This window comes from Xiphophorus maculatus, chromosome 2 (assembly GCF_002775205.1).
Source record: "Xiphophorus maculatus strain JP 163 A chromosome 2, X_maculatus-5.0-male, whole genome shotgun sequence".
Lineage (NCBI taxonomy): Eukaryota > Metazoa > Chordata > Actinopteri > Cyprinodontiformes > Poeciliidae > Xiphophorus > Xiphophorus maculatus.
This window is the reverse complement of record NC_036444.1, coordinates 10659907-10666770: the sequence shown is the minus strand read 5'-3', so window position 1 is coordinate 10666770 and position 6864 is coordinate 10659907. Positions and strand designations below refer to the sequence as shown.

General features: G+C 38.4%; 1 long non-coding RNA gene across 1 annotated transcript; it reads right to left on the bottom strand.

Moving 5' to 3' along the window:
- Nucleotides 1-743: 743 nt before the first annotated feature.
- Nucleotides 744-3105, bottom strand: LOC111610581. Its single transcript, XR_002753729.1, has 2 exons — nt 1631-3105; nt 744-1549 (listed from the first exon to the last, which is right to left on the bottom strand). It is a non-coding gene; the product is annotated as an uncharacterized LOC111610581 (long non-coding RNA).
- Between the last annotated feature and the right edge of the window lie 3759 nt (nt 3106-6864).

The following is a 6864-nucleotide window of genomic DNA, read 5'->3' as shown; positions in this document are numbered from 1 at the left end:
CTACACCTACAACCATGCATTATTTTCATGAAGTTTCTTCAAAATAATAAATATCAACAAAACAGTTTTTTTTGTTGGTTTTTTCTTTTATGACTCCCGATACTTACCAATATTTCCTTAAGTTTTATGATCATAACGGATAATTAAATTGTCTGGAATATTGAAATACATGATTAAATGTTCGATCGATTTGTCAAAACCTCACCAACTGTGCCCCCTCTATATTATCGACCAAACTGCGGTTCTGCTTCGATCATGAGCCACAAAAGGACCAGAAGTCGCTCCTCATCTCAACAAAATAAAGTTGGACTCAGAGTTCCGCATTTCAACTAATTCTGGAGTCATTTATTTGCATTTCTATTACTTAACAGAGATCAAATTCAGAATGGCAATAGAGCAAAAACTATCATTTTTTTAAATTATTATTCTATAACGTCAAAACAGAAATTGCGAAACACTTAAGGGTCCAGAGTTGCTTCTTTTCGCTCTTCTGTCGAGACTCGCTTCAAATTTGAGGCGGCAGCAGAGCAGATTTCTGCACACAGGATTCTTTTTTACACACCCGGACATTAGAAACACTGTTGTTCCAACACACAGAACAAAACACTCGGCTTGTCTTTCTTCCCCTCACTAAAGGATCAGGTACATAAAACAGACCTCCAAACAGCACTCTTCCCGTGTCCATCCCAACATCAGAATTCCCCAACCCATGTTCTTCCTTTTTTTTTTTCCTCCCCTGATTCCACTGATCTGAGCTTGAAATGCGGAGACAGCAAAGCTCTAAGCCTTCAAACGTGTGATTTTTTTCAAAAGATCTCTAGAAGCAATCTCTCCCTGCCTGACCCCTGACAGCTGCAGATCTCTTTATTTCTCTTTCTGCTGGCACTTCATTTGGTGGAAAAGCTCTCAGATTCGCACCTCTGTCAGGCAGCACAAGTGTTTATTATGTGCATACACACACACGCACACGGAAAGGTTAAAAAAAAGAGAAAAATCCAATGTATTGCACACCTCAACAGCAAGATATGTATTGCGTTTTATTAATCATCAAGAAAAATAGTACTAAACAACAGCAAATAGGACACATCTGGAGATTTATTCATTATTTTTATTTTATTTTTTGCATGTTTACGGAATAAAACAACGTTTTAGTGAAATACGTTACAAATTCTCCGATTTACACGAAAATCCGAGTGAGGTCAGTTGATTTATTTTCTTTCGAATTTGCAGAGACAGCCTTTTCTTTTACTTTAAAAACAAATTAAGCCAAATCAAAATTCTTGTTACATTAAAACACTTTGAAGCCTTACACAAAATATTGTTTATTGAAGGGACAACATCTAAAATTGTTCTGCAAATATGCCTTAATGCGTGATCTGGGCAAACAGCGGTTAGATTTAAATACACTCCATCATACATCATAACAAAATTACCTGCATAATGGCACCTGTTCATATACGTGCACTTTTCTTTTTGATTGTAGCTGCTTTTTTTTCCGCCGATCTGCTCAGAGTTGCAGGGGCTTTTGCTTGCACGGTGCCTCCCCTCGCTGCAAAAAAATGAGACCGCAGACTCTATCATTAGATCGGATGGCAAGTCTTTATGCAAAGTGTTTTGCATAATTACATACCAAAGCCAGAATAGCCACCCTCAAATTTTATGGGTCACAAAGCATCGACAATTGCCGCATTATTGTCCACCAAAGTCCAGCCCCAGCGATGACAAGGAACCGGGAGAGAGGAGAGGAGAAGTAGAAGGAAAAAAAAAAAAAGTCGTCTAATCTGATCTTGGAAGATTGAATTTTCATTCCAATAAAAAGAGAGAAAAAAAAGGGGGGGAGAAGATTATTCTCTGACAACTTGTTTACATGTAGTGGTAAAGTTCAGAGGACTGACCAAGGCTGCAGGGAGTTTGATCGCTGAATCCACAACATTGTGCGTCATAAACTGTCTCCATTCAACTGCTTCTTCTTTCCAATCTCCCAAAAAAAACCTACATGGCAAGCACATTTGGAAGTAATTTGATTTTTAGTTTAAAATATGTGCAATTTTGGTACAGAAACAAATTTTTCAACGTACCTCAAATTTGATTTGATTTCAAATCGAATCAAATTTACCCTCTTTTTTATTTATTTTTATGATAGGAGTTTTAATCTGGCAATTGGTCATTTATTTATTTTTGTTTATTGTTTAGACCAAATATGCTTATTTTATGTTAAGTGCAGAAAGAGATTTAAAAAAATCCAGTGTAGGAATAATTGTAATATAAATAAAGAAAAGAAAAATATATGCTAGTGGGATGAAAAGGACATTTACATATTTACAAGAAAACTAATATCACATGTAGTTTGATATTACTACACATATAAAGTATACTTTATAAGTAAAGTATACTTATTGGATCATATTTAATTCTGTTGGTTTCTTTAAATGCTTGCCCGTGCAGTGCGGAAGTCCTGCAGGAGAATTGCTACAGTAATGATCATTTAGGATTTCATTATCGAAATTCAAAAGATAAATTAGAAGTAAAAAGGACTTTTTTTTAATCTAAAGGCTATCCTAAAGTCGCAATAAAGCTCGATAAACAACTATTTTGAAAGAAAGAAAGACGTAAAGAAAGAGAAAGAAAGTAAAAAAGAAACAAAGAAAAAATGAAGAAGATGGAAGAAAAAAGGAAAGAAAAGAAGAAAGAAAGAAAAAAAGGAAAGAAAGACAGGAAGAAAAAACGAAACAAAACGAAATATCTGAAGATAATTGCGCTCCTTTTATCTTTTAGAGCCAAACAAATATTTGCACCTTTCCCTTCATGGTCGATGTTTAAATTCCAGTTTTGTTTTTTGTTTTTTCTTGTATGCTTTAAAAACATATTAAAGTGTCTAGAATTCCAAAATCAAACTATCTCCCAGTAATCCATTAATTAAAAGAAAAACTCCAATTGAAAATATTTTGTTTGAGAAAGAAAAAAAAAAAAAAAAGAAGAAGCGGAAATCCAGATGGAGACGACTGAAAAGGAAGAAACGGTGAAAGCACCGCTCTGGTGAAACATGCAGAACAGCGCCATCTCGCTGCAACAGGCGGTAGCTCCCCCACATCGATTTCCTTTTCGCTCCCCACATCTCTACACCCCCCCCCCTCCCCCACCCATCCTATCTCTGTCTCTCTTTCTCTCTCTTTGCGGAGACCCTCCGTGAAGATTTGTCCTCTCACAGGGTTGAGCGATTTCTGTGCGCACAGCCAGCTCTGACAGCAGCCCGCACGCCGCTGTCTTTTGGCGGCCACCAGTTCTTACGTGTTATGGCTGTTCATTAGTCCGGGGGGTGGGAAGGTGGAGGGGGGGCTGGCTTGAGTCCCCGGAGCCGCGGGTCCCGGGACCTGCAGGGGTCAGTCAGAGAGGATGGGGAGGACAGGGAGCGGAGTGGGGTGTGGAGGTAGAGGGTGGGAGGGTGGAGGGTAATTTCCCTGTAATCTAATTCAACCCCATGATCACAGTCCGACATACAGGCTTCACCGGTTCCCAAAGTGAGGTCCCGGGACGCTGCGGGGTCACTGAGGAGGGGGTGAAATAAAAATTAATTTCTCTTGAAGGTCGCGTTCGGGGTTCTAGTTGCACATTTACAGCATGTATGCATTTGCAGATGCATGTTTCCGGGTGGATTTCAAGCTCCCCGCTGATCTCTGCTCATCTCCTGGACATAGAGACTGTGAAACGAAGGCAAACCCCCCCCACCCAAAAAAAAAAAACAAAGAAAAAAAAAAACATCAAACACCAGAAAATGTCAGATGTGGGTATCTGTGGCAATCTCAAGCGGGGATGCGGGGGTTCTGCAAAGCATATCTTTTCGGCGTGTTCTTCACATGAGAAAAGGTCTGAGAGAGCTGCGAATTGGAGGTGAAAGACTCCAGACTGTATGCGGCAGGAGAGGAGTTGTTCAAACACTTATTATCTTTTTGGTGTCTGGTTTAAGTGAACCGAACACGAAAGGAAATATAGACTGTACTCTGTTAAAAATAAGTTGAACAAAACTCTACAAAACGTCTGCATTAAAGCTACACTTTTTAAACTAACCAAACTCAATTTACATACAGTTGCTGCAACACGGTTGATTTGTTAAGCTTTTTTTTTTTTTTTTTGAAAGTCCTTATTTAATCAAAATTAAACATTCCTGTCCCACAAAATACATCACCCAGGCTGACATGCCTCTGGTGACATCACAATAGCTGCTAAGTAATAATCGGAGTTATTTTAAGTAAACTGTTGGTTTTTACTTGATTTTGCAAGTAAGCTTTTAACCAAATTGCCTCTTCAAACATGTTCTGCAAAACAGTTGTGCCTTTTCTAATGCCATTGATCCAAATGCACAAAAATCAAAAGCTGTTGATTTAATGTGAGTTGAAAAAACGTGCAATTTTGAAGTCCCATAGTGGGAATTCATATTTATGACCTAGCAGTGTTTTGATGGTCACTGTACATTTGTTAGGGGAAAGAAATTAACCACTGGGCCGTATAAAAGGCCAGTTAAATGAGAGCCAGTACTGATGTTTAACAAAATGCTGTCCTTATTTGTGTTCATCTGTAGAGAAACAGAAGGTGTTTTCGTATTATAAAGTGTTTACAAAATGCCCGAAACTAAAACTTAGTAAAGACATACTGAAACACAACTGACATGATTTGTCAAGTTTTTTTTGTTTGTTTTGTTTTGTTTTTGTTCTTTTTTACCTGTGAAAACTTGGGAGCATATGTAGGCTGCGGATCATTGTGTGGTGGAAATGATGATGAGGAAGATTATGGCAGCGAGAATGGCGACGGAGATGAGGAAGATGATAAAGAATGGAGGAGAAATAACGCGCAGGGTGTGAGTTTTATTGTTAACGCACCTTCAGTCTACCACCATCACCAGCAGCATCGACCAGTATTTTTGCCAAATTAATTTCACAGTTTGAGAGAGCGCTGCCAAGTGAGCCTTTTGGAACTTTCGGCAAAAATGAGACAAACGCACCCACACAGGCACACGCACGCGCTCACGCACACACACACACACACACACACACACAAACACAAACGCGCGCGCTGGGCTGCGTCTTAAGGGAGGAAACCGGGCATCTTCCCTCATCACCACAAAGACGCATAGGGGGAGATTTGCCCTGCCTGCCCATCTAATTAATGCAGAATTGATTAAACAGATATTTCCTTATTTTAACTCGGACCTTGCTGATGTCCATCGTTTTCCCCACATCATGATACATCATCACCCATCTCCATCCGTCATCATCATTTATGGGAGACATTAAAAAGAAGCAAGTGATTTTACATGAGCGTGCACCAATAAACATGCAGTCACACACGGAGGGAGCCCTAAAAGGAGACAGGTGAGCCTTCCCCCCTGCGCCAAAACGGCTTTAAAGTGGCGCACCTTTAAATACTCGTGTGGTTAAATACGCCTATGTGGTTCATCGTAATAAAGTGTATTAGAATCGATACAAAATAAATACACATGAAGTAATGCGTCAGGGTTTTGGGAGCCTTGAGGAGGGGAGGCGGATGGGGCGTGGGGCGTCTAATATCCAGGACGGTGTCTGCGGTCTCTCTAACCACTCATCTCCATCTTCCCCTCCGTGTGTGATCGTAGATATTAAGACAAATCACATGGAGTGATTAAAGAAAAAAAAAAGAGCCCTCGTGTCTGTTTTAAAATAGAGCAGTTTGATTCCCACCCACTCTGTCTGCTTCTCTCTCTCAAAGTTTAGCCTTTCAGTTATAAATATATTTTTATTATTATCCTAGATTATAACGGCCACCCATTGAGCAACAATCACTGAAAATGCACGAACAGCGAGGAGAGGTGGTCGAAAGGGGGATGCAGAAAGAACATCCAAGTAGCGACATCTCTTTATGCCTACATGTGGCATAAAGCTGGTTGAAGTTAATCAAATGGGCTAAACAAGCTTGACTTTCGACGTCTTTGTTTAGGGTAAATGTGTACGGGACATTTAGCATGTATACATTTATTTTACTAACTTTTTTTTCTCAGCTAAAAAACAAGCCTTAAACCTCCAGGAAACAGACGTCCTTAGAAAGCCAAGACTTTAGACATGTAAATCCAAAAGCAGAGGGCGCAATGATCACCCTGGACATTCATCCGCAACCTGTGCAGACAATTTCTCATGTATGCTATTTTCTTTTAATGATTATCTACTTTTGATAAATTTACGAGAGGAAAATACAAACTTTGATGGGTTATTTTTATTCATTTACCAATTTATCCTTTATTTATTCATACCTGGTGTTCAATTTCAACTCTGTCGCGACCTCAACCAGTACTACACTTTTAAATGATGCAAGACATGGGTCAAAAATGTGTGTCTGAACAATGGACACTAAGTTTTGTGTAGATCCAAAGAAGTGAGATTTTTTTTTTGTTTTGTTATATAAGAAAAGGATCAATTGTTAAATAACCATGAAAAAGTAACACAATGTCAGCAATTATCCTTTAGCTCCTGTATTATTGGTATTACAGTATTAGGTAACTGTTAACTTAAACTAAAATACAGAATAACTACTGTACAACAAGAAATTATAAAACATTTTACAGACCTGCTGTCAAAAAAAAAAAAAAAAACTCGACTGTTTACTGTTTAAAATGATTACTGTAGGTTCTGTTCTACAGTCTGATGCTTTTGTACCAAAAATTGCTTTGGAATTGTGCAAATATTACAAATGGCTGCAGTAAAAAGAATTTCATTGAATATGTCTTTAAGAACATCAACCCACATCTACAAATATTAGGTACTGACAAAATATTTTTACCTGTTAATTATTAATATTGTAATTTAAATGACTATCTCACAATTTAAAACACACAATAAA